The following is a 14,222-nucleotide window of genomic DNA, read 5'->3' as shown; positions in this document are numbered from 1 at the left end:
GCCCGATTCCCTCCTCTATTTAAACCCTTCTTCATGAATTGAAAGGGGATCTCTCCTCCTTTGGGAGAAAGCAAGATTTGGTGGTTTCCTCCCATTCTTGGGAGGATTTCTGGGCGATTCTAAGGGAGATCTCGACGATTTCGGCTCCGGAGCGAGGATTGGATCCGAAGACAAGGTTTCTTCATAGATAAGTTTTCTCTTTTCCCCTCTTCTTGTTTTCTTGGATTGGGGATTCAAGGAATGCTTGTAATCTCTATTCTTTCGGATTTTCTTCCTCGATTCATGGAGTAGATCTTGTATTCTATGATTAAGGGAGTATTTGTATGATGGATTGATGTAATCTCTTATGGATTTGCCATTTTCTTGTTTCAATGACATTATCTTGCTTGTATCAATTAGATCTTGAATGATTGATGTGGTTTGTGCTTAATTCTCATTCTTGATTGATTGTTTGGATTTCTTATGGACTTGGTAAGGATAAACTCTCACTCGATCATCCGAGGGATCCACGTGACAGGTGCAAGCCCGTGTAAGGACGTTTGAGAGATAATCTTGAAGAGGAAATGGGAATATTCAAGAGAGTAGGATGGATTCTATGATTAGCTTCTTGTATCTTTATAGATTAATAAGTTGTGGGCTTCTATGTTGATATCCGAGGAAGGCATATTAATAGGTGCGCTTCTGTGTAAGGACAACGTAGGTTCATGTCTCATTAATCCTATTTAGATACATTTCTCAGTCCTTAGCCGGTTGTCTATTGCAAGAGGGAACCGACAACTTTCTACATGTTTGGCAATTGAGGAATAAGAATTGGTGAACCATTTACATTCAAGAAATCTTACAAAGAAACCGAAACTCCTAGAATCTCCCTTTATCATAACCCAAAACACTAAACTCTTGTTTGTTGATCTCTAATATTAGATTTGTTTACCTTTACTTTGCTTTTGAAACGATTGAATAGTTGTTTAGCTAATTCGCATTGAGACATTTCTAGTGGTTATTCTAGTCCCTGTGGATACGATAATCTTTTATATTACTTGTGACATTTCCGTACACTTGCAGAGCGTAACAAGATTTTGGCACCGTTGCCGGGGACTGCGCTATAACATTAGGAATTATCAATTGAGGTAGACTAAACATAACATTTGTTTTCCTTTCATATTGCATAGTTGTAACTAATCATTAGATTTCTGTTTTTTTTTACTTACTTGTATAACTTTCACTTCTTGTTAATTCCTTTTGTACAAATTCAATTCTGCATTTTTTATTCTTTTATTTTTCTTTTTTGTTGAATTGTCAATTGTTATCTTGTTCTTGTGTATGCGAAGATCTAACTTTGCAGGGGAATTCTTTCCTTTTGACCCTGAGATTGATAGAACTTTCCATAAAAGAAGAATTCTGCAAAGGCAAATTGAAGAACAGGAACATTTGAACATGGCAAATAGACCACTCAAGGATTATGCAGCACCCTATGCAAGAGGTTTCCGATCTAGTATTTCAAGACCTTCAGTGGAGGCTAATAACTTTGAGATCAAACCCGCAATCATATCTATGGTGCAGCAGAACCAATTTGGTGGAGGACCTCATGAAGACCCCAATCAACATTTAGAGGTCTTTTATGAAATATGTGGGACCATGAAAATGAATGGAGTTCCTTCAGATGCAGTTAGATTATCGTTATTTGGGTTTTCTCTAAGAGATAGGGCAAAGCAATGGCTGAATTCTTTGGCCCCTAATAGCATCACCACTTGGGAGCAGTGCGAGCAACAGTTTCTTGATAAGTTCTACCCACCAAGCAAAACAGCTCATATGAGGAATTTAATTGCAAGCTTCAAGCAAACTGACTCAGAATCTCTTTTTGAAGCATGGGATAGATATAATAGTATGCTCAGACAATGCCCACATCATGGGTTGGAAAGATGGTTAGTGTTGCACACTTTTTATAATGGTATCAATTATCATACCAAAGTGTCCCTTGATTCAGCTGCTGGAGGGGCACTTATGAATAAAAGCTTAGATGAAGCCGAAGAAATCATTGAAAGTGTAGCACAAAATCATCATCAATGGGCAAATGAAAGAAGTGGTGGCTACTCCTCTGTAAACCCAACAATTAAAGCATCAGGGAAGTTTGATGTAAATGCAGTCACTCTTTTGTCTGCAAAATTGGATGCTCTTACAAAGAAATTTGAGAACATGGGGACTAGTGCTAATATGGTCAATGCTATTAGTACATCTTGTGAAGTATATGGGAGTTCAGAGCATTCAAATGACTCATGTCCATTGGGAGCTATCACTGCACAAATCAATCAACTTGAACAATGCGATGCAATCATGAGCTACAATCAAAAGCAGAACAACCCATACTCAAATACTTATAACCCTGGATGGAAAAGTCATCCAAATTTTTCTTACAGAAACAATCAAGATCAAGGACCATCTATGGGGGCAAGACTAAATTTTCAAGCTGGGCAACAAAATTTTCAACATCTATCTTCTCAAGGCTTACCCAAGTCAAATGTTGAAAAGATGCTTGAAGAAATTATCTCAAGTCAGAATGAAATGAAGCAAGATTTAGCAAAGCTCATTCAGAGAATGGATAATTCTGAAAAGCATCAAAAGATCCAGGATAGTCAAATTGCCCAACTAGCTTCCTCATCATCCAGAGCACCAGGACAGCTTCCAGGAAAACCTGATGTGAATCCTATGGAGCATTGCAATAGGATTGAGCTTAGGAGCGGACGGACCTTGGGAGACTCCCAAGTGACTGCTTCAAAAGGGAAACAAAAAGAAGAAGAGCTCTCTCGTCCTATACCAAATCAGATTCAAGCTAATGAGGAGAGTACCATTGAGGTTGAAGAGACTCTTCCACTGAACCATCAGAGCAAAGCTGTCCCTTTTCCTCAGAGACTTACAATGCTCAAGAAGGATGAAGAATTTGGCAAGTTTCTAGTAAAAGTTAAGGAAATTTATGTAGAGGTACCTCTTATTGATGCTATTCTACAAATGCCTAGATTTGCCAAATTCCTGAAGGATCTCATGTCAAATAAGAGAAGAAGAGGAGAGGTCGAGACCATTGCGCTTAGTGAGGAATGTAGTGCTATTTTTGAGAAGAACACTTCTCCAAAACTGAAGGACCCAGGGAGCTTTTATATTCCTTGCAACATAGGGAAAGTTTTTTGAAAAAGCTTTTTGTGACTTGGGGGCGAGTGTTAGCCTCATTCCCTATTCAATTTGTAATAAATTAGGTCTCAAAAACATTAAACTTACTACTATGGCACTTCAACTTGCTGATCATTCCTGCAGGTACCCTTTGGGTATTATAGAAGATGTGCCAGTAGAGGTGGATGGGAATGTTATTCCCACAGATTTTGTCGTGTTGGACATGGAAGAGGACCCTAGGATTCCTATCATATTAGGAAGACCTTTCCTTGCTACAGCTGGTGCTATAATTGATGTCAAAAACCATAAGCTTTCTTTGGTAATTGGTAAGGAAAAGTTGGAATATGATTTATCTAATATTTCTAACCATGTCTCGTCTCTTTTAAATGCTTGTAGCAGGACAAGCATTTATAAACTTGAGGAATGGAATTTCCATCCTCATGGAAGGCCACCAAATGAAGGAGACAATGTGGTGGAGGATGTTGGGAGAAGATCTCCCAACAAAAACGAAAAGTATGTCTGTCCTCCAAGGGCGAGGAAAAGAAGCGAATGATAAAGTTTGGTCGAGCTAAAGACCTTAAACAAGCGCTTCTTGGGAGGCAACCCAAGGGTTTTTTTTTAGTGAGTTTTGATCTGCATCTAAATTTATTTTAGCTTGATGAATTCTTTTGATTTTGTTTTCAGGTTAGATGCAAAATGGAGCTCGGCCGTGTGCTATACACAGCCAGGCAAAAGTTGCAGAGACGGGAAGTACTTAGGCCGTGTCATCCAGACACGACCGTGTAGCATCTTCCGAGGAGGAAAGGATCTAGGCCGTGTCACAAACACGGCCGTGTAAAGAATCCCGAGAGGAAGGATGGAAAGGCCGTGTTCCAGACACGGCCATGCTAGGAATCCAGAGAAGGAAGAGGGGGAGGCCGTGTGGATTTACACGGCCCGTGTAAAGAATCCCGAGAGGAAAGATGGGGAGGCCGTGTAGATCTACACGGCCCGTGTGGGAGAACTATTAAAGTCTTCTTCTTACCTAGCACGGCCAGATCCTGGCCGTGTTCCGCACACCCCCAACTCTCCAAAACATATCTTTCTCTCCCATTCTCTTAAAAACTCCTCTCTAATCTCTCAAGATCTCTTAGATCCGATTCTCCTCCTCTCTAAGACTTGGACTTTTTGTTCTCTTAACCTAAGATCTTTTGTTCTTTGAAGTTTTGTTCTTTGAGTTCCACAACTCTAGATAATTCTTCCCCTATTTAAACTCATTAAGATGTCCAATATTTTGAAGAGACTTCGCAAAGGAGGTGTTGGATCCAGTGGAGACAAGGAGAAGGAGCCATAAGGGACAAAGGAAAACAACCAGTGAAGGGCAAAGGCAAAAGAACTTCACGCAACGAAGGTAATGACAATGAATTCAATATTGTGTTTAGAAATGATGATCAAGTAACTAGATTTGCAATTCTTGTCAATAGAAAGATTGTGTGTACTAGATATATGGACCCAACTGTTCTTGATATGCTTGGAATTAGGGAAGATGTAGATTTGATGATTGGGTTTTTGGATTGGAGTGATATTATGTACACGCATTTGCCTACATATCCTCGTCTTGTTTTGGAATTTTTAAGTTCATTGGATGTCCATTTTACAAATGAAAATGATTATTTTGGAAAAATCTCTTTTAGATTAATGAATCAAGAATTTCTATGGGCATTTAGTGACTTTAATTCTTGTTTTGGAATAACCACCGGTAGCCCTCGTAGGTTTGATCCAAGGTTTAATTGGAATCATTTTTGGAATGCAATAATTGGGTTAGATCAACCTTATGAGCCTTCAAGAGCTAAGGCCTCCCATATGCAAAACCCCATCTTTAGGTACCTACATAGAGTCATGAGTAAAACTATTTTTGGTAGGGGAGAGAGTGATGGGGTGGTTAAGAAAATAGAGCTTTATGCTTTATGGGCTATGCTTTATAAGGTTGAATTTGACTCTGGTTTTCATTTTGTTCAAACCTTATTGAGATCGGCTAGGGCATCATCGGGATCAATTGTTTTTGGTGGTTTGATTACCCGAATAGCTTGTAATTTAAATCTTGATGTTGATGGGTTGGAAATAATTCATGGTAATGACATGATTGACATTGATACGTGTCTTGCTATGAAAATGATCGTTCGGGATGAGAATGGTTTCGCGTTTCCTAGGAGGAGTGGTTCTCCTTTACCTCTTCCTTTTCCTGAACGAACTACTATTCGTAACCGGGCTAATTGGGTAATTTCTGAGTTAGATTTTGAGGATAACCCTTCTATACCTGGAGACACTGAGCCACATCATGAGCCCTCGTCATCTGGACATACGCAACCTTCTAGTTTCATGGAGCCTGCTAGGCATTCTTTTGCATATGGCACGGGATCTTCTAGGTTCGATTTTTCAGATTTTCGTACGTCTCTAGAATCACTTCATGAGAAGCAAGATTCCCAACGAAAAATGTTGGAGGGGCGCTTCTCTTATCTGATGATCAGTTTAGGGAGGTACAAAATCATTTTCAGTTTACGAGAAATTTTCAAGGTCAAGTGGCCGAGTTTGTGCAGGATTATGATACTGATCAGGCTAGGATGAGAGATTTTATGCAGAGTATGACGCTTACTAGCCAACAAGTCGATGCTTTATATGAGTATCATAGATCCTTGGGTGAGATTCCAGGTTTTCCTAGTTTTCCTATTGGCCAACCACGTCGTAGACCTCCTTTCCCTCGTCCACCTCCACCTCCTCCACCATACTGATTTCATCGGGACGATGAAAAGTTTAAGTCTGGGGGGGTGTCATATATTGTTTAGTTTGGTTTTCAGTTTTTAGTTTTTGATTAGTTTTTCATGTTGGTTCTTATTTTCATTGCTTGTTGCTTTATTTTGCTTGTTTTTGAAATAATCATGGCAAAAAAATTTTTTGGAGAACATCAAATCTTCACTTATATGCTTTCTTGGATTCAAGTGAAATGTTAGCACGATTATTGTCTCGATTTATGATGTTCGCATGATGCTACTAGTAAACTTTGTGTAGTTCTTTTTTCTATCTTGGGAAGCATTAATAAGCTAAGAATCTTATGGTGATGAGTTTTAGTTTTGGTTCAACCTTAAGGATTTTATCTTCACTACACTTGTGCTTGATGCTTGAATAGTTGATGTCATTGAAATAGTCATGATTCATCTTGTTTGCTTAGTACTTGGTTTCCATGGTGATTTCTCAACTTTCATTTTGGTTACTGGATGAGGCTCAAATCATTAAAGCTCATTTGGAAAAATCAAAATATCCCAACATGTGTGCTGAAAGTACATTTGTGAATAAGTTTTGCACAATGCAAACACTTATAAAAAAAAAAAGAACAATAAGGGATATAAAAAACAGTTGTCATGAGTGGAATCTAGCAAGTCACCCCTTTGAGACCGAGTTAGGTTACTGGGGAAATGACTGTTTAGCTTCTTTTGAGATTGAGCACACCTTTGAGACCTTGGGTTAGTTGAGAAATATGAACCAAGTGAATGGTAAGTAAGTGCCTATCACTGGTTACTTGTCTGTCACTGGAAACATTAGGAATTCAAATTTGATGACGACTTGACTAGGACATGGATTGAAACTTGAAGGGTGTTGAGTTACTTTTACACTGCGCACAAGATTCTTATGCTTGAACCATACTTTACTTGTTTCCATGATCAAGCTTGTTAATGAAACTTTTTGATAGAATTAGGAAAGTGCACTGGGTTTTATGAATGTGTTGTAGAACATATGAATTTAGACTGCAACATTTTGCTTGAGGACAAGCAAAGGTTTAAGTCTGGGGGTGTGATGTGCGTAGATTATATACTCTTTTATGCATGTTTTTACGCACATTTATATACTTTGAGTATGCTTGATCTATGCATTTTTATACTTCACTTTCCTTTAGCATATTTACTCTTTTGGTTCGGAGATCTGCTTTTTGTGCATTTTCTGTACACAGGAGTCGATTTGGTGAAGAATCTACATCTTTGAGCATGCATTGGAGGAAACGAAGGGAGAAAGCACCTCACACGGCCATGCACTGGGATGGAGCTCGGGCCGTGTGGAGTTTGGGCACCAACAGAAGAGGAAGATGACATGGCCGTGTGAACCTCGCACGGCCGTGTCAAGATTTGAAGCCAACCAGAGCAGAAGCCTTACATGGCCGTGTGGATCTACACGGCCGTGTGAGACTTCCAGAGACCAAGCAGGCTGTGGCCGTGTGCACCACACGGCCGTGTATCATTTCCAGAGAGCAGGAGGGCCTGTGGAGTCACACGACCGTGCAGCTTTGGCAGAGAGGGAACTGGACATGGCCGTGTGAATCTCACACGGCCGTGTCACGGGGCCGTGTGGCGCCCGATTCCCTCCTCTATTTAAACCCTTCTTCATGAATTGAAAGGGGATCTCTCCCCCTTTGGGAGAAAGCAAGATTTGGTGGTTTCCTCCCATTCTTGGGAGGATTTCTGGGCGATTCTAAGGGAGATCTCGACGATTCCGGCTCCGGAGCGAGGATTGGATCCGAAGACAAGGCTTCTTCATAGATAAGTTTTCTCTTTTCCCCTCTTCTTGTTTTCTTGGATTGGGGATTCAAGGAATGCTTGTAATCTCTATTCTTTCGGGTTTTCTTCCTCGATTCATGGAGTAGATCTTGTATTCTAGGATTAAGGGAGTATTTGTATGATGGATTGATGTAATCTCTTATGGATTTGCCATTTTCTTGTTTCAATGACATTATCTTGCTTGTATCAATTAGATCTTGAATGATTGATGTGGTTTGTGCTTAATTCTCATTCTTGATTGATTGTTTGGATTTCTTATGGACTTGGTAAGGATAAACTCTCACTCGATCATCCGAGGGATCCACGTGACAGGTGCAAGCCCGTGTAAGGACGTTTGAGAGATAATCTTGAAGAGGAAATGAGAATATTCAAGAGAGTAGGATGGATTTATGATTAGCTTCTTGTATCTTTATAGATTAATAAGTTGTGGGCTTCTATGTTGATATCCGAGGAAGGCATAGTAATAGGTGCGCTTCTGTGTAAGGACAACGTAGGTTCATGTCTCATTAATCCTATTTAGATACATTTCTCAGTCCTTAGCCGGTTGTCTATTGCAAGAGGGAACCGACAACTTTCTACATGTTTGGCAATTGAGGAATAAGAATTGGTGAACCATTTACATTCAAGAAATCTTACAAAGAAACCGAAACTCCTAGAATCTCCCTTTATCATAACCCAAAACACTAAACTCTTGTTTGTTGATCTCTAATATTAGATTTGTTTACCTTTACTTTGCTTTTGAAACGATTGGATAGTTGTTTAGCTAATTCGCATTGAGACATTTCTAGTGCTTATTCCAGTCCCTGTGGATACGATAATCTTTTATATTACTTGCGACATTTCCGTACACTTGCGGAGCGTAACAAAGAGATAGTGAAATAAGGGAGAGTTGTTTAACTCAGAGGGAGAGTTAAGTAAAAATTTAAGTAAAAAATGATTGTTTCCTTATTTTACTTATTTTGCTTATTTACTTTTGCATATATAAACTTAACTATGAACCTGGGTTGTCAAACATCAAAAAAAGGGACATTGTTGGTGCAGGGTGCTCCAGAATCGAACCTATGTTTTAATATTGTCAAAGGTTCAAGTTAAGTCTTGTTGTGATCTAACAAGTTACTTGAGTGTGCAAGCTGTTTACTCAATCGGGAAAGTCCTAGTTGGAGGCTAGGCAAAAAAGACTTAGCAGATCGTGGAACCTAGGTATAAAGTCCAAGTGGGTCAAAAGGATTTGACACTTGGCAAAGAAGCTCGATAGGTTTGGAGGAGCGTAGATCGAGGGAAAGACCTAGGTAGCTGATCCAAGGCTCAGCAATAAAGTCCAAACATGTTTAGAGAACCATGTTTGGTAGGTAGATTGAGGTAAGCAACTGGAGGAGTGACAGTGAGATTGTGTTCCTGAAGGAACAACCTAAGGCCGCTGATCCAATTGAAGAAATCGGGAAGGTTTTCAAGTTGAGATCAAGAAAGTTCTACTGTCTAATACTTTTCATGCATTAAATATAGTATTACTGTGCTAACCTTTGTTTTGCAGGATTATATTGTCTAACACTATTTTATAGATCTGGCCTGATCGGTCGACCGAACGTAGGGATCGGTCGATCAAATCAGCTTGACTGATATGAGAGATCAGTTTAGACCAAAGCAGAGCACGTTCCGATCTAAGCTTGATCGGTCGGCAGAACCAAAGGATCGGTCGACCGAACTCTGATGACTCAGCATAGATCAGATTTAGCCAAAGCAAAGAAGGAAGCTAGGCTAATCGGTCAACCAAACCAGAGGATAGGTCAACCGAAAGATCATCACATTAATGGGCATTAAGTGTGAATCTTAGCAAACAGGGAAGTTCTTTGTTCGGTTGATCGAACAAAGTGATCAATCTACCAAAGAAAGGGATCGGTTGACTAAACAAAGGGATTGGTCGGTTGAACCATTAAACATAATTAATGCCGAGGATTGGATCTCAAGGAAGAAGGAAGGGAGCGGGTTCAGTCGACCGAACCCGTGGATCGATCGACCGAACATTGGAAAATCTTATAAAAAAAGCTCAAGGTCTGAGGCTCAGTAATGAAGCGAGAAATCTGTTCGAAGTTCATCTCTGTGCAAGCTACTGTTCGTGCTACGACTACTCATCTTCATAAGCAAGCTACTACTTCAAGAAGTGCAGACCGAGCTTCAACTTTTATGTACTGTCGGTATAATTTTATATTACTTGCATTGTACTTAATTCAAGTAAGATAGTAGGTTGTGTTAGAGTGTATACTGAAAGCCTAAGCTTTTGTAAATATTTATTTTGAATAAAGAATCACATTTGGTCAAATTATCTACATTTATTGTTAAGTGTAGTTGTTCAATTAATTTATATTGTAAATAACATAGTGTGTGGTGTCACATACAGAAGATAATGTTATCAGTACCTAATAAATTATAAACAGTAGCTTACGACCAAGAAGGAAAGAACAAACCATTGGAAGGTCGTAGTGTAATTAGGTATTAGTTTATCTTAACTATATAATTACACTAGTACACTTAGAGTGTATTGAGTAGGACCATTAGAGGTCATTTCTTTTTATACTGACTTTATAAATGAACAAAGACCTCAGTTATTATGGAAGTGTGCTCTTAATCCTAATATAATAACAAGCACATATATTTGATATATATTTCTTTAATTTATCAATGGGTGAGATTTAGTTCGATAAATCAATAAGCCCGATAAGTTGGGAATAATATCACTTATAGTGTGTGTTGTTGATTATAAAAGGAAACTGTGTCCTAGTAATCTAAGTTGAGAATGTCCCCAAGAGGAGCTCATAAGGATTGTCATGTTAAACCCTGCAGGTGGACTTATTCCGACATGATGATAAGGTTTAGTGGTACTACTCTTGGACTATGATATTAATTGAGTAGTCAGTAACTCATTTAATTAGTGGACATTCATTATCTTAAATACAGGGAGACTAACACACTCATAATAAGAAGGAGCCCAAAATGTAATTTGGGATTGGTGCGGTAGTTCAATAATAGTTCTCTAGTGGAATGAATTATTATTGATAAAATTAAGTTGTGTGTTCGGGGCAAACACGGGATGCTTAATTTTATCGGGAGACCAAAACTAATTCCTCCTCTCGGTCCCTATTGTAGCCTCTTAATTATAGAGTACTATACGCACTTATACTCACCTTCGTACCCATCTAAAAGAGGCCGGCCAAGCCCTGCTTGGAGCCCAAGCAAGGGGCCGGCCAAACCATGTTTAGATGGGCTTGATTGTGGTCGGCCCTAGCATGGGTTCAAGCAAGGGGTGGCCGGCCATTAAAATTAGAAAAGGAATTTTAATTTTTTCTTATGTGGAATACATGATTTAAAAGAGAGTTTAAAAATTAAAATATTTCCTTTTATAAGATTCTACAAAATATTAAGAGAAGAGTTAAATCTCTTTCCTTATTTGTAGATTAAAAGGTTGATTTTAATTTTTGGTAAAAACTTTCCTTATTTGTAAATCATCCACATGTTGAAAAGATAAATTTTAAAATTATAGAAATTTCTCTTTATAACATCAACCATGAAGGGATTATTAAAGTAAAATTTTATTTTTAAAATTTCCGGAAACAAATAAGGAAGTTTTAATTTGTTGATTGAAACTTGCCTTATTTGGAGGATCTTGATAGGGCCGGCCATAGCATGGATTTAAAGGATATTAAATTAATTTTTCCTTAATAGCTATTGTCAAAGAAAGTTAAGGAAATTTTATTGTAATTAAATTTCCTTATTTGCTAAGGCCAAGGATTATAAAAGAGGGGGTTCGGGTGCTTTCAAGAGACACAACCTCTATTCTATTTCTCCCTCTTTTCTTCCTTGATGTGGCCGGCCTCTTCCTTTTCTCTTCTCTCCGTCTTTGTGGCCGAACCTTTCATGCTCTTGGAGTCTTAATTGGTGGTTGGTTCTAGCTTGGAGAAGAAGGAGAGAAAGCTTGCATCCCTTGGAGCTTGGTTGATGGAAAAATTCTTCATATTTTGGAAGCTTTTGTGCTTGGACGAAACTTGAAGGAAGGAAGAAGAAGGTGCCTTGGTGGCTCTCGTCTCGGAAGATCGTTGCCCACACAACATCCGAGATTAGAAGAGGAATACGGTAGAAGATCAAGAGGTCATTATCTACAAAGAAAGGTATAACTAGTAATTGTTTCGCATCATGTTAGTTTTGTTTCTTTGTAAAAATATCAAATACAAGAGGCATGCGATTCTAGTTTTTCGAATTAGTATTCGATGTTGTGTTCTTTTATTTTTCTTTTCCTTGTGATTCGATTATTCTTAGTGGTTAATGTAACACCCCACCCTCCTCACTACTAGTCTGCGAGGGCGGAGCACTACTGGACTACTAACTTTACTTAATTAGAGTTGTTCACATGTAAAGATCAATACATAAACTCTCTAAACATGCAATCAACTAGCATCGGAAAACTAAATGACTCATCTAATACATTCTTAATAAATGGAAATCTTAATAAATTCTTATGCTAGGTCCCAAGGCTTCTATAGTCCAGGCATCACACATCCATCCGCACCTCCTTGTCGCCTTCCTTTGCTATAACTTTTCCTTTCCTTTATCTGCAGTAAGAGGAAAATGCAACTATAAGTAAAATTACTTAGTAAGCGCTATCTAACTCACAAAACTCGAATATGCATGTAACTGGAAGAAGTCTAAAACTGAATGCTCAAAAGGAAAACTACTCATGCTCATCTACAAGCAAAAGAAACATACTGAAATGCTAAACGTGTAAAACAAATCTATACAATCATGCTAGCATAAACTTGCTGAATTTTAAACACTTTCTGAATGTTATTTCACTTGCTTAAAAACTTATACTTTAATTGTAACGACCCGACCCTTTGGCCTCTTGGGCGGCCCTTGCGGCGGCCCATTGGCGGCCCTTATGTCATCGGCCCATTTGGTGACCTCTCATGTCATGGGTTCAAATCTCGGCTGCAACCTTTTTCTTCCTATTATTTCCTGTTATCAACTTCTACTACTTAAATATATTTCATGCTTCTTTTAATCAGCAAAAACTGCTTGCACATTTGGTCAGCCGGACTCGCTTAAAGTTGGGTTCGGCTGGAGGTCTTAGGTTCGAATATCGGCGTGGATATTTTTTTGTCGAAACTTCTTTCGTTTAGTAAAAATACCAAACGGCCTCCAAAAATTACATAAAAATACTCTAAAAATTTCTAAAAATCTCTAGAATTTTTCTAAAGTATTTCTAAATATTTTTACATACTATTAGGACTCGTAATGAGGAATTTTGGGTCGTTACAGTTAACCTAGGGTTACTATAGGAAGGTTAAATATTAAATTTCCTTAAAAGGCTTTGTCTAGTCAGTGGTGGTTGCTCCCATATCCAAGAAGGCCAAGTGCCTCACCATGCAGTACTGGAAGTCAATTTTGGAAATAGATGTTTAATTGTCTTCGTGACCTAGGTGATTTGGATCGAACGTGTTAAGTTTTGCAGGAGATCCAAGTCTAAACCTAAAAGAAAAAATAAGTTAAACTTAGGATCAAACGTGTTAAGTTCCGCAGGTGATCCAAGTTTAATTTAAAAGAACACATGGTAGCTAGGAAAAGGTTCAAACCTTTGTACAAAATTTTTGTACAGTGGAACCGTTAGGCTTTCCGAGTAGCAACTAACAATTGGTATTAGAGCTAGGGTTTTGCCTCTGTGTATTTGGTATTAGTTTAATTATGCACATGTCATACATAATTTAGGTAGGATAATAGTAAGATGTGCTAACTTTATGGATGCAGGATCCAACTATTATGTCTTATAGATATTGAGTGTGTGATTGGACCCTTGGACATGTCAAGGGTATTTTATTGTGTGTGCATGATTGTATTATAAAATACAGCAGGAGCTGTATTTAGTTTTATTAGGATTTTATTTTTTTTTATCTAGATACATGAACATTCCTTCGAGGGATATAGGATCGAAAAATGTAAAATTCTATTTATGTCGCGGATCGAATCTTGCAAGGCGTGGAACCTTTTGAGGACCAGAGGCGCTGCGGAACAAGGAGCAAGATGAATACGACAACTAGACCCGGTGGCGGTGGCCAAAAATGGCAGCAGCTAGGGTTGGCAACACACGGAAGACAACAATAGATAAAAGCCATAATAGTTGAAAATTAGTTTTTCTATTTATTGCTTTTATGCTGTGCTGTGTGTGCTTGTTAGTATGCATGTTAAGTAGGCTAGCATAGTCAAAATTCCTCACTTTAAATAACTAAGTGGGAGAGGGATTTTAAATAAATTCCACGGTCTCCATTACTGGTTTGTAAGTGATGTAAACAAACTTGCGCGTTGGCTCTGAGTGCCTTCCTTCATATCGGATTAGTTTGTTTGTGGATCACTAGATCAAACTTCCATTTTAGATGACTATAGGAAATTAATTAAGAGCGTGTGATCTTCCCCATCGGAAGGGGCACAATCTTATTA

At 38.5% G+C, this 14,222-nt stretch overlaps 1 non-coding gene across 1 annotated transcript; it reads right to left on the bottom strand.

Annotated features, from left to right (window-relative positions):
• Positions 1-1,807: 1,807 nt before the first annotated feature.
• Positions 1,808-1,913, bottom strand: LOC121993409. The gene has a single exon (XR_006115260.1). It is a non-coding gene; the product is annotated as a small nucleolar RNA R71 (small nucleolar RNA).
• Between the last annotated feature and the right edge of the window lie 12,309 nt (positions 1,914-14,222).

Source organism: Zingiber officinale, chromosome 6B, assembly GCF_018446385.1.
Source record: "Zingiber officinale cultivar Zhangliang chromosome 6B, Zo_v1.1, whole genome shotgun sequence".
NCBI lineage: Eukaryota > Viridiplantae > Streptophyta > Magnoliopsida > Zingiberales > Zingiberaceae > Zingiber > Zingiber officinale.
The sequence above is the reverse complement of the archived record's forward strand: the minus strand, read 5'-3'. Positions and strand labels throughout refer to the sequence as shown.